This window comes from Phyllobates terribilis, unplaced genomic scaffold (assembly GCF_046119375.1).
Source record: "Phyllobates terribilis strain yellow unplaced genomic scaffold, ASM4611937v1 Scaffold_386__1_contigs__length_1829782, whole genome shotgun sequence".
Classification (NCBI taxonomy): Eukaryota; Metazoa; Chordata; class Amphibia; order Anura; family Dendrobatidae; genus Phyllobates; species Phyllobates terribilis.
In genome coordinates, this window is record NW_027363146.1 from 1374345 (window position 1) to 1395607 (window position 21263).

Sequence of the window (21263 nt, forward strand, 5' to 3'; positions counted from 1 at the left end):
TTGGGGCCCATGGCTACTTATTGCACCCTGTGACACCTATTTAGCCATTTTCCTGGGTTTCCTGCATTCTGCTTTGCTGTGATCTGGTCATCAGTCTTTCAGGTAGTGTGTTTTATAGGACCAATACAATATAAGTGCCCCCATCACAGAGACCGACCCCCAAAACACTGGTGATGTAACTTGGGCTGGAGTTATATGTGACCTGCTCTATTACAGGTGCATCTCACAAAACTAGAATATTATCAAAAAGTTACTTTATTTCAGTTCCTCAATACAAAAAGTGAAACTCCTATATTATATAGAGTCATTACACACAGAGGGATCTATTTCACGTGTTTATTTCTGTTAATGTTGATGATTATGGCTTACAGCCAATGGAAACACAAAAGTTATTATCTCAGTAAATTAGAATACTTTATAACAGCTTGAAAAATTATTTTAAAATCCGAAATATTGGCCTATTGAAATGTATATTCAGTAAATGCACTCAATACTTGGTCGGGGCTCCTTTTGCATCAATTACTGCATCAATGCGGCAATGTGGCATGGAGGTGATCAGCCTGTGGCCCTGCTGAGGGGTTATGGAAGCCCAGGTGGCTTTGATAGAAGCCTTCAGCTCGTCTGCATTGTTGTGTCTGGTGTCTCTCATCTTCCTCTTGACAATACCCCAAAGATTCTCTATAATAGATTCTCTATGGGGTTAAGGTCAGGCGAGTTTGCTGGCCAATCAAGCACAGTGATACTGTTGTGTGTAAACCAGGTATTGGTACTTTTGGCCGTGTGGACAGGGGCCAAGTCCTGCTGGAGAATGACATTTCCATCTCCAAAAGTTTGTCTGCAGAGGGAAGCATGAAGTGCTCTAAAATTTCCTGGTAGGCGGCTGCGCTGACTTTGGTCTTGATAAAACACAGTGGACCTACACCAGAAGATGACATGGCTCCCCAAACCATCACTGATGGTGGAAACTTCACACGAGACCTCCAGCAGCTAAACAAATGAAATGAAATAAATTAAAATTGGAACTCTGGGACCTTGTGGAGTGTGTCAATGACTGCCTTCTGGACATCTGTCAAGTCAACAGTCTTCCCCGTGATTGCAGAGCCTACTGAAACAGACTAAGGAACTTTTTAAATGCTTAGGAAGCCTTTGCAGGTGTTTTTTGTTAATTATTTAAGTTTACTGAGATAATGACTGTTGTGTTTTCATTGGCTGTAAGCCATAACCATCAACATTAACAGAAATAAACACTTGAAATAGATCACTCTGTTTGTAATGACTCTATATAATATATGACTTTGACTTTTTATATTGAAGAACTGAAATTAACTTTTTGATGATATTCTAATTTTGTGAGATGCTCCTGTATGTAGCACCCTCTATACTCCCTGGTCCTGCAGCAGCTGCCATCATGTATACAGCAGATGAGACAGACACTTTATTATATGCCGGATGAGCCAAGTCTGGTTCTAGTTCTGGAATATTGAGCGTCAGCGTTCACTCTCATCATTGTTTCTGTAGGGTGAAGTCCACACAAATAAAACACACAACACAATATATTATTATTAATTTTTTTTATTGGAATAGCAATAAGCCACATTGTAATAAAAATATTACTGGCCCTTTAATAAATTAAAGTTCACAATGACTCTCAGGTCAGGCCCGATAGAGACTACAGAACTTGCTGCGGATAGTGCAGACCTGATGAGAGCCACTGGAACCAAAGATCTAGAGGAAGGCGAAGAAAACCCCCTAGGGGGGAAAAAAAATTCCTTCCTGACCCCAGTTCTGGCGATCGGATATCTCCCTGGATCTTGTCTCTCCTGCTGCATATTGCTGTATATCTGTACGTCAGGGGCGGACACAGCCAGAAGAGGGCCCCTCTATCAGAACAGTATATCTAGCCCCGTGTCTGAACTGTTGGGCGGGCCGCCTCGGGCATGGCCCCGTGTCTGGACTGTTGGGCCGCCCACCTCGGGCCTGGCTTCGTGTCTGGACTGTGGGACTTCCCGCCTTGAGTCTGGACTGTTGGACCTCCCACTTCGGGTCTGGACAGTTGGGCCGCCCGCCTCGGGTCTGGACAGTTCCCCTCTATCAGTATATTGGCATAGCTCATCATAATGCACAATTCACCTGATTAGGAGGTGGTGGCCCCTTTACATCTTGGGTCCCTGTGGAACTGCACATGTTGCACCAATTGGCCACCCTCCTCGGGTCTGGCCCCATGTCTGGACTGTTGGGCCGCCCGACTCAGATCTGGACTGTTGGGCCGCCCACCTTGGTTCTGGACTGGTGGGCCGCTCGCCTCGGGTCTGGACTGTTGGGCCGCCCGCCTCGGGTCTGGACTGTTGGGCCGCCCGCCCTGGGTCTGGACTGTTGGGCCGCCCGCCCTGGGTCTGGACTGTTGGGCCGCCCGCCCTGGGTCTGAACTGTTGGGCCGCCCGCCCTGGATCTGGACTGTTGGGCCGCCCGTCCTGGGTCTGGACTGTTGGGCCGCCCGCCCTGGGTCTGGACTGTTGGGCCGCCCGCCCTGGGTCTGGACTGTGGGGCCCGTCCGCCCTGTGTCTGGACTTTGGGGCCGCCTGCCCTGGGTCTAACCCCAGGTCTGGACTGTGGGGCCGCCTGCCCCGGGACTATCCCCGTGTCTGGACTGTGGGGCCCGTCCGCCCCGAGCCTGGACTGTGGGGTCCGTCCGCCCCGAGCCTGGACTGTGGGGCCCGTCCGCCCCGAGCCTGGACTGTGGGGCCCGTCCGCCCCGAGCCTGGACTGTGGGGCCCGTCCGCCCCGAGCCTGGACTGTGGGGCCCGTCCGCCCCGAGCCTGGACTGTGGGGCCCGTCCGCTCCGAGCCTGGACTGTGGGGCCCGTCCGCCCCGAGCCTGGACTGTGGGGCCCGTCCGCCCCGAGCCTGGAGTTTGGGGCCCGTCTGCCCCGAGCCTGGACTGTGGGGCCCGAGCGTGGACTGTGGGGCCCAACCGCCTCGAGCGTGAACTGTGGGGCCCATCCGCCCCCGAGCGTGGACTGTGGGGCCAAAACGTGGACTGTGGGGCCCGTCCGCCCCGAGCGTGGCCGGTGGGGCCTGTCCGCCCCGAGCCTGGACTGTGAGGCCCGTCCGCCCTCTGTCCGTACTGTGGCCGCCCCATGTCCGGACTGTGAGGTCGCCTGCCCCGGGTCTAGCCCCAGGTCTGGACTGTGGGGCATGCCCACCCCGTGTCAGGACTGTGGGGCCCGTCCGCCCCCTGTCCTATCTATGGGCCCGCCCGCCCCGTGTCCTGACTGTGAGGCCCGCCCACCCCGTATCCAGACTGTTGGGCCTGCCCGCCCAGTGTCCTGACTGTGGAGCCCGCCCGCCCCGTGTCCTGACTTTGGGGCTCGCCCGCCCAAACTCCAGACTGTGGGGCCCATCCGCCCCAAGTCCGAACTTTGGGGCCGCCTGTCCCGGGTCTAGTCCCAGGTCTGGACTGTGGGGCCACCAGTCCCGGGACTAGCCCCGTGTCCGAACTGTGGGGCACGTGCGCCCCGAGCCTGGACTGTGGGGCACGCCCGACCAGAGCGGGAAAGGGGGGCCCGTCCACACCGAGCCTGGACTGTGGGGACCATCCGCCCCGAGCCTCGACTGTGGGGCCCGTCCACCCCGAGATTGGACTGTGGGGCCCGAGCGTGGACTGTGGGGCCTGTCCGCCCCGAGCCTGGACTGTGGGGCCCCCCGTCCGCCCAGGGTCTGGACTGTGGGGCCGACTGCCCCCGGGTCTAGCCCCGAGCCTAGACTGTAGGGCCCGCCCGCCCTATGTCCGTACTGTGGCCGCCCCGTGTCTGGACTGTGGGGCCGCCTGCCCCGGGTCTAGCCCCAGGTCTGGACTGTGGGGCATGCCCACCCCGTGTCAGGACTGTGGGGCCCGTCCGCCCCGTGTCTGGACTGTGGGGCCGCCTGCCCCGGGACAAGTCCTGTCCCCGGACTGTGGGTCCCGCCCCGTGTCCTAACTATGGGCCCGCCCACACTGTGTCCTGACTGTGGGGCCCGTCCGCCCCGAGCCTGGACTGTGGGGCCGGTTGCCCCCGGGTCTAGCCCCGAGCCTGGACTGTGGGGACCGCCCGCCCTATGTCCGGACTGTGGCCGCCTCGTGTCCGTACTGTGGGGCCCGTCCACCCCGTGTCCGGACTGTGGGGCTGCCTGCCCCGGGTCTAGCCCCAACTCTGGACTGTGGGGCATGCCCGCCCCGTGTCAGGACTGTGGGGCCCGTCCGACCCGTGTCCGGACTTTGCGGCCGCCAGCCCCGGGTCTAGCCGCAGGTCTGGACTGTTGGGCCGCCTGCCCCAGGACTAGCACCGTGTCCTAACTATGGGCCCGCCCACCCCGTGTCCTGACTGTGGGGCCCGTTCGCTCCGTGTCCTTACTGTAGGGCTCGCCCGCAGAGTGTCCTGACTGTGGGGCAGCCCGCCCTGTGTCCTGACTGTGGGGCCGACTGCCCCCGGGTCTAGCCCCGAGCCTGGACTGTGGGGCCCGCCCGCCTTATGTCCGGACTGTGGTCCCCCCCCGTGTCCGGACTGTGGGACCGTCCACCCCGTGTCCGGACTGTGGGCCGCCTGCCCGGACTGTAGGCCGCCTGCCCCGGGTCTAGCCCCAGGTCTAGACTGTGGGGCATGCCCGCCCCGTGTCCGGACTGTGGGGCCCGTCCACCCCGTGTCCGGACAGTGGGCCGCCTGCCCGGACTGTGGGCCGCCTGCCGGGTCTAGCCCCAGGTCTAGACTGTGGGGCCGCCTGCCCCGGGATTAGCTCCGTGTCCGGACTGTGGGGCCCGCCCGCCCCGTGGGGCCCGCCCGCCCCGTGTCCTGACTGTGGAGCCCGCCCGTCCCGTGTCCTGACTGTGGGCACCGCACGCCCCGAGCCTGGACTGTGTGGCACGCCCGCCTCGAGCGGGAAAGGGGGGCCCGTCCGCCCCGAGCCTGGACTGTGGGGCCCGTCCGCCCCGAGCCTGGACTGTGGGGCCCATCCGCCCCGAGCCTGGACTGTGGGGCCCGTCCGCCCCGAGCCTGGACTGTGGGGCCCGTCCGCCCCGAGCCTGGACTGTGGGGCCCGTCCGCCCCAAGCCTGGACTGTGGGGCCCGTCCGCCCCGAGCCTGGACTGTGGGGCCCGCCCTATGTACGGACTGTGGCCGCACTGCATCTGGACTGTGGGGCCCGTCCACCCCGTGTCCGGACTGTGGGGCCGCCTGCATTGGGTCTAGCCCCTGGACTGGACTGTGGGGCCCCCCACCCCAGGTCCGGATGGTGGGGCCCCCCGCCCGCCCCGAGTCTAGCCCCAGGTCTGGACTGTGGGCCCCCCACCCGCCCCGGGTCTGAACTGTGTGGCCGGCTGCCCCGGGTCTAGCCCCGAGCCTGGACTGTGGGGCCCACCCTATGTCCGGACTGTGGCCGCCCCGTGTCCGGACTGTGGGGCTCATCCACCCCGTGTCCGGACTTTGGGGCTGCCTGCCCCGGGTCTAGCTCCAGGTCTGGACTGTGGGGCATGTCAAGCCCGTGTCAGGACTCTGGGGCCCATCCTCCCCGTGTCTGGACTGTGGGGCCACCTGCCCATGGTCTAACCTCAGGTCTGGACTGTGGGGCCGCCCTGGTAGTAGCCCCGTGTCCGGACTGTGGGGCCCGTCCGCTCCGAGCCTGAACTGTGGTGCCCGTCCGCTCCGAGCCTAGACTGCGGGGCCCGTCCGCTCCGAGCCTGGATTGTGGGGCCCGCCTGTCCCGGGTCTAGCCCCGAGCCTGGACTGTGGGGCCCGCCCTATATCCGGACTGTGGCCGCCCCGTGTCCGGACTGTGGGGCCGGTTGGCCCGGGTCTAGCCCCGAACCTGGAATGTGCGGCCCGCCCACCCTACGTCCGGACTGTGGCCGCCCCGTGTCCGGACTGTGGGCCCGTCCACCCCGTGTCCGGACTGTGGGGCCGCCTGCATCGGGTCTAGCCCCAGGTCTGGACTGTGGGGCCCCCCGCCCCGAGTCTAGCCCCAGGTCTGGACTGTGGGACCCCCCGCCAGCCCCGGGTACGGACTGTGGGGCCCCCCGCCCGCCCCGACTCTGGACTGTGGGGCCGGTTGCCCCGGGTCTGGCCCAGGGTCTGGCCCAGGGTCTGGCCCCGAGCCTGGACTGTGCGGCCCGCCCACCCTATGTCCGGACTGCGGACGCCCTGTGTCCGGACTGTAGGGCTCGCCCACCCCGTGTCCGGACTGTGGGGCCGCCTGCCCCGTGTCTGGACTGTGGGGCATGTCCGCCCCATGTCAGGACTGTGGGGCTCGTCCACCCCGTGTCTGGACTGTGGGGCCGCCTGCCCCGAGTCAAGCCTCAGGTCTGGACTGTAGGGCCGCCTGCCCCGGGACTAGCCCCATGTCCGGACTGTGGGGCCCGTCCGCCCCGAGCCTGGACTGTGGGGCCCGTCCGCCCCGAGCCTGGACTGTAGGGCCCCGCGCTCCGGGTCTGAAATGTGGGGCCGGCTTCCCCGGGTCTAGCCCCGAGCCTGGACTGTGTGTTCCCCCCGCCCTGGGTCTAGCCCTGAGCCTGGACTGTGGGGCCCGCCCACCCGGGGCCCGCCCACCCTATGTCTGGACTGTGGCCACCCCGAGTCCAGACTGTGGGGATCGCCCTATATCCGGACTGCGGCCGCCACATGTCCGGACTGTGGGGCCGCCTGCCCCGGGTCTAGCCCCAGGTCCGGACTGTGGGGCCCCCCGCCCGCCCTGATTCCAGACTGTGGGGCCCCTCGCCCGCCCCGGGTCTGGACTGTGGGATCCCCCGCTTGCCCCGGGTCCAGACAGTGGGGTCCCCCTCCCCGGGTCTGGACTGTGGGGCCGACTGCCCCCGGGTCTAGCCCCGAGCCTGGACTGTGGGGCCCGGCCGCCTTATGTCCCCACTGTGGCCCCCCCCGTGTCCGGACTGTGGGGACCGTCCACCCCTTGTCCAGACTGTGGGCCGCCTGCTCCGGGTCTAACCCCAGGTCTGGATTGTGGGGCATGCCCGCCCCGTGTCCGGACTGTGGGGCCCGTCCACCCCGTGTCCGGACGGTGGGCTGCCTGCCCCAGGTCTAGCCTCAGGTCTGGACTGTGAAGCCGCCTGCCCCGGGATTAGCTCAGTGTCCGGACTGTGGGGCCCGCCCGCCCCGTGTCCTGACTGTGGAGCCCGCCCGCCCCGTGTCCTGACTGTGGGCCCGTCCTATGTCCGTACTATGGCCGCCCCGTGTCCGGACTGTGGGACCCGTCCACCCCGTGTCCGGACTGTGGGGCCGCCTGCCCCGGCTCTAGCCCCAGGTCAGGACTGTGGGGCATGCCCGCCCCGTGTCAGAACTGTGGGGCCCGTACGCCCCGTGTCCGGACTGTGGGGCCGCCTGCCCCGGGACTAGCCCCGTGTACGGACTGTGGGGCCCGCCCGCACCGTGTCGTAACTATGGGCCCGCCCGCCTCGAGCCTGGACTGTGGGGCCCGTCCGCCCCGTGTCCGGACTGTGGGTCCCGCCCGCCCCGTGTCCTGACTGTGGGGCTCGCCCGCCCCGTGTCCAGACTGTGGGGCTCATCCGCCCCGTGTCCGGACTTTGGGGCCGCCTGCCCCGGGACTAGCCCCGTGTCCGGACTGTGAGGCCCGTCCGCCCCGAGCCTGGACTGTGGGGCCCGTCCGCCCCGTGTCCTGACTGTGGGTCCCGCCCGCCCCGTGTCCTGACTGTGGGGCTCGCCCGCCCCGTGTCCAGACTGTGGGGCTCGCCCGCCCCGTGTCCAGACTGTGGGGCTCGCCCGCCCCGTGTCCAGACTGTGGGGCTCTTCCGCCCCGTGTCCAGACTGTGGGGCTCTTCCGCCCCGTGTCCAGACTGTGGGGCTCTTCCGCCCCGTGTCCGGACTTTGGGGCCGCCTGCCCTGGGACTAGCCCCGTGTCCGGACTGTGGGGCCCGTCCACCCCGTGTCCGGACTGTGGGGCCCGTCCACCCCGTGTCCGGACTGTGGGGCCCGTCCGCCCTGTGTCCAGACTGTGGGGCTCAGCCGCCCCGTGTCCAGACTGTGGGGCTCGCCCGCCCCGTGTCCAGACTGTGGGGCTCTTCCGCCCCGTGTCCAGACTGTGGGGCTCTTCCGCCCCGTGTCCAGACTTTGGGGCCGCCTGCCCTGGGACTAGCCCCGTGTCCGGACTGTGGGGCCCGTCCACCCCGTGTCCGGACTGTGGGGCCCGTCCGCCCTGTGTCCGGACTGTGGGGCCCGTCCGCCCCGTGTCTGGACTGTGGGGCCCGTCCGCCCCGTGTCTGGACTGTGGGGCTCGTCCGCCCCGTGTCTGGACTGTGGGGCCCGTCCGCCCCGTGTCTGGACTGTGGGGCCCGTCCGCCCCGTGTCTGGACTGTGGGGCCCGTCCGCCCCGTGTCCGGACTGTGGGGCCCGTCCGTCCCTTGTCCGGACTGTGGGGTCCGCCCGCCCCATGTCCTGACTGTGGGGTCCGCCTGCCCCATGTCCTGACTGTGGGGCCCGCCCGCGGCCCGCTCGCCCCGTGTCCTGACTGTGGGGTCCACCCCGTGTCCGCCCGCCCCGTGTCCTGACTGTGGGGCTCGCCCGCCGCGTGTCCTGACTGTGGGACTCGCCCGCCCCGTGCCCTGACTGTGGGGCTCGCCCGCACCGTGTCCAGACTGTGGGGCTCATCCGCCCCGTGTCCAGATTGTGGGGCTCATCCGCCCCGTGTCTGGACTTTGGGGCCGCCTGCCCCGGGTCTAGCCCCGTTTCCGGTCTGTGGGGCACGCCCGCCCCAAGCTTGGACTGTGGGGCCAGTCCGTCCCGGGTCTTGCCTCGAGCCTGGACTGTGGGGCCCGGCCGCCCTATATCCGGACTGCGGCCGCCCAGTGTCCGGACTATGGGCCCGTCCGCCCCGTGTCCGGACTGTGGGGCCGCCTGCATCGGGTCTAGCCCCAGGTCTGGACTGTAGGGCCCCCCCGCCCGCCCCAGGTCCGGACGGTGGGGCCGCCCGCCCCGAGTCTAGCCCCAGGTCTGGACTGTGGGGCCCCCCGCCAGCCCCGGGTACGGACTGTGGGGCCCCCCGCCCGCCCTGGGTACGGACTGTGGGGCCCCCCGCTCGCCCCGAGTCTGGACTGTGGGGAAGCCTGCCCCGGGTCTGGACTGTGGGGCATGTCCGCCCCATGTCAGGACTGTGGGGCCCGTCCACCCCGTGTCAGGACTGTGGGGCCGCCTGCCCCTGGTCTAGCCTCAGGTCTGGACTGTGGGGCCGCCTGCCCCGGGACTAGCCCCGTGTCCGGACTGTGGGGCCCGTCCGCCCCGAGCCTGGACTGTGGGGCCCGTCCGCCCCGAGCCTGGACTGTGGGGCCCCCCGCCCGCACCGGGTACGGACTGTGGGGCCCCCCGCTCGCCCCGAGTCTGGACTGTGGGGCCGCCTGCCCCGGGTCTGGACTGTGGGGCATGTCCGCCCCATGTCAGGACTGTGGGGCCCGTTCACCCCGTGTCTGGACTGTGGGGCCGCCTGCCCCTGGTCTAGCCTCAGGTCTGGACTGTGGGGCCGCCTGCCCCGGGACGAGCCCTGTGTCCGGACTGTGGGGCCCGTCCGCCCCGAGCTTGGACTGTGGGGCCCGTCCGCCATATGTCCGGACTGTGGCTCTCCCCGTGTCCGGACTGTGGGGACCGTCCACCCCGTGTCCGGACTGTGGGCCGCGTGCTCCGGGTCTAGCCCCAGGTCTGGACTGTGGGGCATGCCTGCTCTGTGTCCGGACTGTGGGGCCCGTCCACCCCGTGTCCGGACTGAGGGCCGTCTGCCCCGGGTCTAGCCCCAGGTCTGGACTGTGAAGCCACCTGCCCCGGGATTAGCTCAGTGTCCGGACTGTGGGGCCCGCCCGCCCCGTGTCCTGACTGTGGAGCCCGCCCGCCCCGTGTCCTGACTGTGGGGCCCGCCCGCCCTATGTCCGTACTATGGCCACCCCGTGTCCGGACTGTGGGGCCCGTCCACCCCGTGTCCGGACTGTGGGGCCGCCTGCCCCGGCTCTAGCCCCAGGTCAGGACTGTGGGGCATGCCCGCCCCGTGTCAGAACTGTGGGGCCCGTCCGCCCCGTGTCCGGACTGTGGGGCCGCCTGCCCCGGGACTAGCCCCGTGTACGGACTGTGGGGCCCGCCCCGTGTCGTAACTATGGGCCCGCCCGCCCCGAGCCTGGACTGTGGGGCCTGTCCGCCCAGGGTCTGGACTGTGGGGCCCGTCCGCTCCAAGCGTGGACTGTGGGGCCCGTCTGCCCCGAGCGTGGACTGTGGGGCCAGAGCGTGGACTGTGGGGCCTGTTCGCTCCGAGCCAATACTGTGGGGCCCATCCGCCCCGAGTCTGGACTGTGGGGCCCATCCGTCCCGAGCCTGAACTGTGTGGCCCCCCGCCTCGGGTCTGAAATGTGGGGCCGGCTTCCCCGGGTTTAGCCTGGACTGTGGGGCCCGCCCACCCTATGTCTGGACTGTGGCCGCCCCGTGTCCGGACTGTGGGGCTCGTCACCCCGTGTCTGGACTTTGGGGCAGCCTACCCCTGGGTCTTGCCCCAGGTCTGGACTGTGGGGCATGTCCGCCCCGTGTCAGGACTGTGGGGCCCGTCCACCCCGTATCTGGACTGTGGGGCCGCCTGCCCCGGGCCGAGCATCAGGTCTGGACTGTGGAGCCCGTCCGCCCCGAGCCTGGACTGTGGGGCCCGTTCGCCCCGAGCCAATACTGTGGGGCCCATCCGCCCCGAGCCTGGACTGTGGGGCCCATCCGCCCCGAGCCTGGACTGTGTGGCCCCCCGCCCCGGGTCTGAAATGTGGGGCCGGCTTCCCCGGGTTTAGCCCCGAGCCTGGACTGTGGGGCCCGTCCACCCCGTGTCCGGACTGTGGGGCCCGCCCACCCTGTGTCCGGACTGTGGGGCCCGTCCACCCCGTGTCCGGACTGTGGGGCCCGTCCACCCCGTGTCCGGACTGTGGGGCCCGTCCGCCCCGTGTCCGGACTGTGGGGCCAGTCCACCCCGTGTCCGGACTTTGGGGCAGCCTACCCCGTGTCAGGACTGTGGGGCCCGTCCGCCCCGTGTCCGGACTGTGGGGCCCGTCCACCCCGTGTCCGGACTGTGGGGCCCGTCCACCCCGTGTCCGGACTTTGGGGCAGCCTACCCCGTGTCCGGACTGTGGGGCCCGTCCGCCCCGTGTCCGGACTGTGGGGCCCGTCCGCCCCGAGTGCGGACTGTGGGGCCCGTCCACCCCGTGTACGGACTGTGGGGCCCGTCCACCCCGTGTCCGGACTGTGGGGCCCGTCCACCCCGTGTCCGGACTGTGGGGCCCGTCCATCCCGTGTCCGGACTTTGGGGCAGCCTACCCCGTATCAGGACTGTGGGGCCCGTCCGCCCCGTGTCCGGACTGTTGGGCCCGTCCACCCCGTGTCCGGACTGTGGGGCCCGTCCACCCCGTGTCCGGACTGTGGGGCAGCCTACCCCGTGTCCGGACTGTGGGGCCCGTCCGCCCCGTTTTTGACTGTGGGGCCCGCCCGCCCCGTGTCCGGACTGTGGGGCCCGTCCGCCCCGTGTCCGGACTGTGGGGCCCGTCCGCCCCGTGTCCGGACTGTGGGGCCCGTCCGCCCCGTGTCCGGACTGTGGGGCCCGTCCGACCCGTGTCCGGACTGTGGGGCCCGTCCGCCCCGTGTCCGGACTGTGGGGCCCGTCCGCCCCGTGTCCGGACTGTGGGGCCCGCCAGCCCCCGTGTCCGGACTGTGGGGCCCGTCCACCCCGTGTCCGGACTGTGGGGCCCGTCCACCCCGTGTCCGGACTGTGGGGCCCGTCCACCCCGTGTCCGGACTGTGGGGCCCGTCCACCCCGTGTCCGGACTTTGGGGCAGCCTACTCCGGGTCTAGCCCCAGGTCTGGACTGTGGGGCATGTCCGCCCCGTGTCAGGACTGTGGGGCCCGTCCAACCTGTGTCTAGAATGTGGGGCCGCCTGCGCCGGGTCTAGCCTCAGGTCTGGACTGTGGGGCCGCCTGCCCCGGGTCTAGCCCCAGGTCTTGACTATGGGTCATGCCCGCCCCGTATCCGGACTGTGGGGCCCGTCCACCCCGTGTCTAGAATGTGGGGCCGCCTGCCCCGGGTCTAGCCTCAGGTCTGGACTGTGGGGCCGCCAGCCCCGGGTTTAGCCCCAGGTCTTTACTATGGGGCATGCCCGCCCCATATCTGGACTGTGGGGCCCGTCCACACCGTGTCCGGACTGTGGGGCCCGTCCACCCCGTGTCCGGACTGTGGGGCCCGTCCACCCCGTGTCCGGACTGTGGGGCCCGTCCACCCCGTGTCCGGACTGTGGGGCCCGTCCACCCCGTGTCCGGACTGTGGGGCCCGTCCACCCCGTGTCCGGACTTTGGGGCAGCCTACCCCGGGTCTAGCCCCAGGTCTGGACTGTGGGGCATGTCCGCCCCGTGTCAGGACTGTGGGGCCCGTCCACCCTGTGTCTAGAATGTGGGGCCGCCTGCGCCGGGTCTAGCCTCAGGTCTGGACTGTGGGGCCGCCTGCCCCGGGTCTAGCCCCAGGTCTTGACTATGGGTCATGCCCGCCCCGTATCCGGACTGTGGGGCCCGTCCACCCCGTGTCTAGAATGTGGGGCCGCCTGCCCCGGGTCTAGCCTCAGGTCTGGACTGTGGGGCCGCCAGCCCCGGGTTTAGCCCCAGGTCTTGACTATGGGGCATGCCCGCCCCATATCTGGACTGTGGGGCCCGTCCACCCCGTGTCTGGACTGTGGGCCGCCTGCCCCGGGTCTAGCCCCAGGTCTGGACTGTGGGGCCACCTGCCCCGGGATTAGCCCTGTGTCCGGACTGTGGGGCCTGCCCGCCCTGCATCCTGACTGTGGAGCCCGCCCGCCCAATGTCCTGACTGTGGGGCCCGCCCTGTGTCCTGACTGTGGGGCCCGTCCGCGCTGTGTCCTGACTGTGGGTCCCGCCCGCCCCGTGTCCTGACTGTGGGGCTCGCCCGCCCCGTGTCCAGACTGTGGGGCTCGCCCGCCCCGTGTCCGGACTGTGGGGCTCATCCGCCCCGTGTCCGGACTTTGGGGCCGCCTGCCCCGGGACTAGCCCTGTGTCCGGACTGTGGGGCCTGCCCGCCCTGTATCCTGACTGTGGAGTCCGCCCGCCCAATGTCCTGACTGTGGGGCCCGCCCTGTGTCCTGACTGTGGGGCCCGTCCGCCCTGTGTCCTGACTGTTGGTCCAGCCCGCCCCGTGTCCTGACTGTGGGGCTCGCACGCCCCGTGTCCAGACTGTGGGGCTCGCCCGCCCCGTGTCCGGACTGTGAGGCCCGTCCGCCCCGAGCCTGGACTGTGGGGCCCGTCCGCCCCGTGTCCGGACTGTGGGGCCCGTCCGCCCCGTGTCCGGACTGTGGGGCCCGTCCGCCCCGTGTCCGGACTGTGGGGCCCGTCCGCCCCGTGTCCGGACTGTGGGGCCCGTCCGCCCCGTGTCCGGACTGTGGGGCCCGTCCGCCCCGTGTCCGGACTGTGGGGCCCGTCCACCCCGTGTCCGGACTTTGGGGCAGCCTACCCCGGGTCTAGCCCCAGGTCTGGACTGTGGGGCATGTCCGCCCCGTGTCAGGACTGTGGGGCCCGTCCACCCTGTGTCTAGAATGTGGGGCCGCCTGCGCCGGGTCTAGCCTCAGGTCTGGACTGTGGGGCCGCCTGCCCCGGGTCTAGCCCCAGGTCTTGACTATGGGTCATGCCCGCCCCGTATCCGGACTGTGGGGCCCGTCCACCCCGTGTCTAGAATGTGGGGCCGCCTGCCCCGGGTCTAGCCTCAGGTCTGGACTGTGGGGCCGCCAGCCCCGGGTTTAGCCCCAGGTCTTGACTATGGGGCATGCCCGCCCCATATCTGGACTGTGGGGCCCGTCCACACCGTGTCTGGACTGTGGGCCGCCTGCCCCGGGTCTAGCCCCAGGTCCGGACTGTGGGGCCTGCCCGCCCTGCATCCTGACTGTGGAGCCCGCCCGCCCAATGTCCTGACTGTGGGGCCCGCCCTGTGTCCTGACTGTGGGGCCCGTCCGCGCTGTGTCCTGACTGTGGGTCCCGCCCGCCCCGTGTCCTGACTGTGGGGCTCGCCCGCCCCGTGTCCAGACTGTGGGGCTCGCCCGCCCCGTGTCCGGACTGTGGGGCTCATCCGCCCCGTGTCCGGACTTTGGGGCCGCCTGCCCCGGGACTAGCCCTGTGTCCGGACTGTGGGGCCTGCCCGCCCTGTATCCTGACTGTGGAGTCCGCCCGCCCAATGTCCTGACTGTGGGGCCCGCCCTGTGTCCTGACTGTGGGGCCCGTCCGCCCTGTGTCCTGACTGTTGGTCCAGCCCGCCCCGTGTCCTGACTGTGGGGCTCGCCCGCCCCGTGTCCAGACTGTGGGGCTCGCCCGCCCCGTGTCCGGACTGTGAGGCCCGTCCGCCCCGAGCCTGGACTGTGGGGCCCGTCCGCCCCGTGTCCGGACTGTGGGGCCCGTCCGCCCCGTGTCCGGACTGTGGGGCCCGTCCGCCCCGTGTCCGGACTGTGGGGCCCGTCCGCCCCGTGTCCGGACTGTGGGGCCCGTCCGCCCCGTGTCCGGACTGTGGGGCCCGTCCGCCCCGTGTCCGGACTGTGGGGCCCGTCCGCCCCGTGTCCGGACTGTGGGGCACGTCCGCCCCGTGTCCGGACTGTGGGGCCCGTCCGCCCCCTGTCCGGACTGAGGGGCCCGTCCGCCCCGTGTCCGAACTGTGGGGCCCGTCCGACCAGTGTCCGGACTGTGGGGCCCGTCCGCCCCGTGTCCGGACTATGGGGCCCGTCCGCCCCGTGTCCGGACTGTGGGGCCCGTCCGCCCCGTGTCCGGACTGTGGGGCCCGTCCGCCCCGTGTCCGGACTGTGGGGCCCGTCCGCCCCGTGTCCGGACTGTGGGGCCCGTCCGCCCCGTGTCCGGACTGTGGGGCCCGTCCTCCCCGTGTCCGGACTGTGGGTCGCCTGCCCTGGGTCTAGCCCCAGGACTGGACTGTGGGGCATGTCCGCCCCATGTCAGGTCTGTGAGGCCCGTCCACCCCGTGTCTAGAACATGGGACCGCCTGCCCCGGGTCTAGCCCCAGGTCTGGACTATGGGGCATGCCCGCCCCGTGTCCGGACTGTGGGGCCCGTCCACCCCGTGTCCGGACTATGGGCCGCCTGCCCCGGGTCTAGCCCCAGGTCTGGACTCTGGGGCAGCCTACCCCGGGTATAGCCCCAGGTCTGGACTGTGGGGCATGTCCGCCCCGTGTCAGGACTGTGGGGCCCGTCCACCCTGTGTCTAGAATGTGGGGCCGCCTGCCCCGGGTCTAGCCTCAGGTCTGGACTGTGGAGCCGCCTGCCCCGGGTCTAGCCCCAGGTCTTGACTATGGGTCATGCCCGCCCCGTATCCGGACTGTGGGGCCCGTCCACCCCGTGTCTAGAATGTGGGGCCGCCTGCCCCGGGTCTAGCCTCAGGTCTGGACTGTGGGGCTGCCAGCCCCGGGTTTAGCCCCAGGTCTTGACTATGGGGCATGCCCGCCCCATATCTGGACTGTGGGGCCCGTCCACACCGTGTCTGGACTGTGGGCCGCCTGCCCCGGGTCTAGCCCCAGGTCTGGACTGTGGGGCCACCTGCCCCGGGATTAGCCCTGTGTCCAGACTGTGGGGCCTGCCCGCCCTGTATCCTGACTGTGGAGCCCGCCCGCCCAATGTCCTGACTGTGGGGCCCGCCCTGTGTCCTGACTGTGGGGCCCGTCCGCCCTGTGTCCTGACTGTGGGTCCCGCCCACCCCGTGTCCTGACTGTGGGGCTCGCCCGCCCCGTGTCCAGACTGTGGGGCTCGCCCGCCCCGTGTCCGGACTGTGGGGCTCATCCGCCCCGTGTCCGGACTTTGGGGCCGCCTGCCCCGGGACTAGCCCTGTGTCCGGACTGTGGGGCCTGCCCGCCCTGTATCCTGACTGTGGAGCCCGCCCGCCCAATGTCCTGACTGTGGGGCCCGCCCTGTGTCCTGACTGTGGGGCCCGTCCGCCCTGTGTCCTGACTGTTGGTCCAGCCCGCCCCGTGTCCTGACTGTGGGGCTCGCCCGCCCCGTGTCCAGACTGTGGGGCTCGCCCGCCCCGTGTCCGGACTGTGAGGCCCGTCCGCCCCGAGCCTGGACTGTGGGGCCCGTCCGCCCCGTGTCCGGACTGTGGGGCCCGTCCGCCCCGTGTCCGGACTGTGGGGCCCGTCCGCCCCGTGTCCGGACTGTGGGGCCCGTCCGCCCCGTGTCCGGACTGTGGGGCCCGTCCGCCCCGTGTCCGGACTGTGGGGCCCGTCCACCCCGTGTCCGGACTGTGGGGCCCGTCCACCCCGTGTCCGGACTTTGGGGCAGCCTACCCCGGGTCTAGCCCCAGGTCTGGACTGTGGGGCATGTCCGCCCCGTGTCAGGACTGTGGGGCCCGTCCACCCTGTGTCTAGAATGTGGGGCCGCCTGCGCCGGGTCTAGCCTCAGGTCTGGACTGTGGGGCCGCCTGCCCCGGGTCTAGCCCCAGGTCTTGACTATGGGTCATGCCCGCCCCGTATCCGGACTGTGGGGCCCGTCCACCCCGTGTCTAGAATGTGGGGCCGCCTGCCCCGGGTCTAGCCTCAGGTCTGGACTGTGGGGCCGCCAGCCCCGGGTTTAGCCCCAGGTCTTGACTATGGGGCATGCCCGCCCCATATCTGGACTGTGGGGCCCGTCCACCCCGTGTCTGGACTGTGGGCCGCCTGCCCCGGGTCTAGCCCCAGGTCTGGACTGTGGGGCCACCTGCCCCGGGATTAGCCCTGTGTCCGGACTGTGGGGCCTGCCCGCCCTGCATCCTGACTGTGGAGCCCGCCCGCCCAATGTCCTGACTGTGGGGCCCGCCCTGTGTCCTGACTGTGGGGCCCGTCCGCGCTGTGTCCTGACTGTGGGTCCCGCCCGCCCCGTGTCCTGACTGTGGGGCTCGCCCGCCCCGTGTCCAGACTGTGGGGCTCGCCCGCCCCGTGTCCGGACTGTGGGGCTCATCCGCCCCGTGTCCGGACTTTGGGGCCGCCTGCCCCGGGACTAGCCCTGTGTCCGGACTGTGGGGCCTGCCCGCCCTGTATCCTGACTGTGGAGTCCGCCCGCCCAATGTCCTGACTGTGGGGCCCGCCCTGTGTCCTGACTGTGGGGCCCGTCCGCCCTGTGTACTGACTGTTGGTCCAGCCCGCCCCGTGTCCTGACTGTGGGGCTCGCCCGCCCCGTGTCCAGACTGTGGGGCTCGCCCGCCCCGTGTCCGGACTGTGAGGCCCGTCCGCCCCGAGCCTGGACTGTGGGGCCCGTCCGCCCCGTGTCCGGACTGTGGGGCCCGTCCGCCCCGTGTCCGGACTGTGGGGCCCGTCCGCCCCGTGTCCGGACTGTGGGGCCCGTCCGCCCCGTGTCCGGACTGTGGGGCCCGTCCGCCCCGTGTCCGGACTGTGGGGCCCGTCCGCCCCGTGTCCGGACTGTGGGGCCCGTCCGCCCCGTGTCCGGACTGTGGGGCACGTCCGCCCCGTGTCCGGACTGTGGGGCCCGTCCGCCCCCTGTCCGGACTGAGGGGCCCGTCCGCCCCGTGTCCGAACTGTGGGGCCCGTCCGACCAGTGTCCGGACTGTGGGGCCCGTCCGCCCCGTGTCCGGACTGTGGGGCCCGTCCGCCCCGTGTCCGGACTGTGGGGCCCGTCCGCCCCGTGTCCGGACTGTGGGGCCCGTCCGCCCCGTGTCCGGACTGTGGGGCCCGTCCGCCCCGTGTCCGGACTGTGGGGCCCGTCCGCCCCGTGTCCGGACTGTGGGGCCCGTCCTCCCCGTGTCCGGACTGTGGGTCGCCTGCCCTGGGTCTAGCCCCAGGACTGGACTGTGGGGCATGTCCGCCCCATGTCAGGTCTGTGAGGCCCGTCCACCCCGTGTCTAGAACATGGGACCGCCTGCCCCGGGTCTAGCCCCAGGTCTGGACTATGGGGCATGCCCGCCCCGTGTCCGGACTGTGGGGCCCGTCCACCCCGTGTCCGGACTATGGGCCGCCTGCCCCGGGTCTAGCCCCAGGTCTGGACTGTGGGGCAGCCTACCCCGGGTCTAGCCCCAGGTCTGGACTGTGGGGCATGTCCGCCCCGTGTCAGGACTGTGGGGCCCGTCCACCCTGTGTCTAGAATGTGGGGCCGCCTGCCCCGGGTCTAGCCTCAGGTCTGGACTGTGGAGCCGCCTGCCCCGGGTCTAGCACCAGGTCTTGACTATGGGTCATGCCCGCCCCGTATCCGGACTGTGGGGCCCGTCCACCCCGTGTCTAGAATGTGGGGCCGCCTGCCCCGGGTCTAGCCTCAGGTCTGGACTGTGGGGCCGCCAGCCCCGGGTTTAGCCCCAGGTCTTGACTATGGGGCATGCCCGCCCCATATCTGGACTGTGGGGCCCGTCCACACCGTGTCTGGACTGTGGGCCGCCTGCCCCGGGTCTAGCCCCAGGTCTGGACTGTGGGGCCACCTGCCCCGGGATTAGCCCTGTGTCCAGACTGTGGGGCCTGCCCGCCCTGTATCCTGACTGTGGAGCCCGCCCGCCCAATGTCCTGACTGTGGGGCCCGCCCTGTGTCCTGACTGTGGGGCCCGTCCGCCCTGTGTCCTGACTGTGGGTCCCGCCCACCCCGTGTCCTGACTGTGGGGCTCGCCCGCCCCGTGTCCAGACTGTGGGGCTCGCCCGCCCCGTGTCCGGACTGTGGGGCTCATCCGCCCCGTGTCCGGACTTTGGGGCCGCCTGCCCCGGGACTAGCCCTGTGTCCGGACTGTGGGGCCTGCCCGCCCTGTATCCTGACTGTGGAGCCCGCCCGCCCAATGTCCTGACTGTGGGGCCCGCCCTGTGTCCTGACTGTGGGGCCCGTCCGCCCTGTGTCCTGACTGTGGGGCCCGTCCGCCCTGTGTCCTGACTGTGGGGCCCGTCCGCCCCGTGTCCTGACTGTGGGGCCCGTCCGCCCCGTGTCCTGACTGTGGGGCCCGTCCGCCCCGTGTCCTGACTGTGGGTCCCGCCCGCCCCGTGTCCTGACTGTGGGGCTCTCCCGCCCCGTGTCCAGACTGTGAGGCCCGTCCGCCCCGAGCCCGGACTGTGGGGCCCGCCCGCCCCGTGTCCTGACTGTGGGTCCCGCCCGCCCCGTGTCCTGACTGTGGGGCTCGCCCGCCCCGTGTCCAGACTGTGGGGCTCGCCCGCCCCGTGTCCGGACTGTGGGGCTCATCCGCCCCGTGTCCGGACGTTGGGGCCGCCTGCCCCGGGACTAGCCCTGTGTCCGGACTGTGGGGCCTGCCCGCCCTGTATCCTGACTGTGGAGCCCGCCCGCCCAATGTCCTGACTGTGGGGCCCGCCCTGTGTCCTGACTGTGGGGCCCGTCCGCCCTGTGTCCTGACTGTGGGGCCCGTCCGCCCTGTGTCCTGACTGTGGGGCCCGTCCGCCCCGTGTCCTGACTGTGGGTCCCGCCCGCCCCGTGTCCTGACTGTGGGGCTCTCCCGCCCCGTGTCCAGACTGTGAGGCCCGTCCGCCCCGAGCCCGGACTGTGGGGCCCGTCCGCCCCGTGTCCGGACTGTGGGGCCCGTCCGCCCCGTGTCCGGACTGTGGGGCCCGTCCGCCCCGTGTCCGGACTGTGGGGCCCGTCCGCCCCGTGTCCGGACTGTGGGGCCCGTCCGCCCCGTGTCCGGACTGTGGGGCCCGTCCGCCCCGTGTCCGGACTGTGGGGCCCGTCCGCCCCGTGTCCGGACTGTGGGGCCCGTCCGCCCCGTGTCCGGACTGTGGGGCCCGTCCGCCCCGTGTCCGGACTGTGGGGCCCGTCCGCCCCGTGTCCGGACTGTGGGGCTCGCCCGCCCCGTGTCCGGACTGTGGGGCCCGTCCGCCCCGTGTCCGGACTGTGGGGCCCGTCCGCCCCGTGTCCGGACTGTGGGGCACGTCCCCCCGTGTCCGGACTGTGGGGCCCGTCCACCCCGTGTCCGGACTGTGGGGCTCGTCCACCCCGTGTCCGGACTGTGGGGCGCATCCGCCCCGTGTCCGGACTGTGGGGCCCGTCCGCCCCGTGTCCTGACTGTGGGTCCCGCCCGCCCCGTGTCCTGACTGTGGGGCTCGCCCGCCCCGTGTCCAGACTGTGGGGCTCGCCCGCCCCGTGTCCGGACTGTGGGGCTCATCCGCCCCGTGTCCGGACGTTATGGCCGCCTGCCCCGGGACTAGCCCTGTGTCCGGACTGTGGGGCCTGCCCGCCCTGTATCCTGACTGTGGAGCCCGCCCGCCCAATGTCCTGACTGTGGGGCCCGCCCTGTGTCCTGACTGTGGGGCCCGTCCGCCCTGTGTCCTGACTGTGGGGCCCGTCCGCCCTGTGTCCTGACTGTGGGGCCCGTCCGCCCCGTGTCCTGACTGTGGGTCCCGCCCGCCCCGTGTCCTGACTGTGGGTCCCGCCCGCCCCGTGTCCTGACTGTGGGGCTCTCCCGCCCCGTGTCCAGACTGTGAGGCCCGTCCGCCCCGAGCCCGGACTGTGGGGCCCGTCCGCCCCGTGTCCGGACTGTGGGGCCCGTCCGCCCCGTGTCCGGACTGTGGGGCCCGTCCGCCCCGTGTCCGGACTGTGGGGCCCGTCCGCCCCGTGTCCGGACTGTGGGGCCCGTCCGCCCCGTGTCCGGACTGTGGGGCCCGTCCGCCCCGTGTCCGGACTGTGGGGCCCGTCCGCCCCGTGTCCGGACTGTGGGGCCCGTCCGCCCCGTGTCCGGACTGTGGGGCCCGTCCGCCCCGTGTCCGGACTGTGGGGCCCGTCCGCCCCGTGTCCGGACTGTGGGGCTCGCCCGCCCCGTGTCCGGACTGTGGGGCCCGTCCGCCCCGTGTCCGGACTGTGGGGCCCGTCCGCCCCGTGTCCGGACTGTGGGGCGCGTCCCCCCGTGTCCGGACTGTGGGGCCCGTCCACCCCGTGTCCGGACTGTGGGGCTCGTCCACCCCGTGTCCGGACTGTGGGGCGCATCCGCCCCGTGTCCGGACTGTGGGGCCCGTCCGCCCCGTGTCCTGACTGTGGGTCCCGCCCGCCCCGTGTCCTGACTGTGGGGCTCGCCCGCCCCGTGTCCAGACTGTGGGGCTCGCCCGCCCCGTGTCCGGACTGTGGGGCTCATCCGCCCCGTGTCCGGACGTTGGGGCCGCCTGCCCCGGGACTAGCCCTGTGTCCGGACTGTGGGGCCTGCCCGCCCTGTATCCTGACTGTGGAGCCCGCCCGCCCAATGTCCTGACTGTGGGGCCCGCCCTGTGTCCTGACTGTGGGGCCCGTCCGCCCTGTGTCCTGACTGTGGGGCCCGTCCG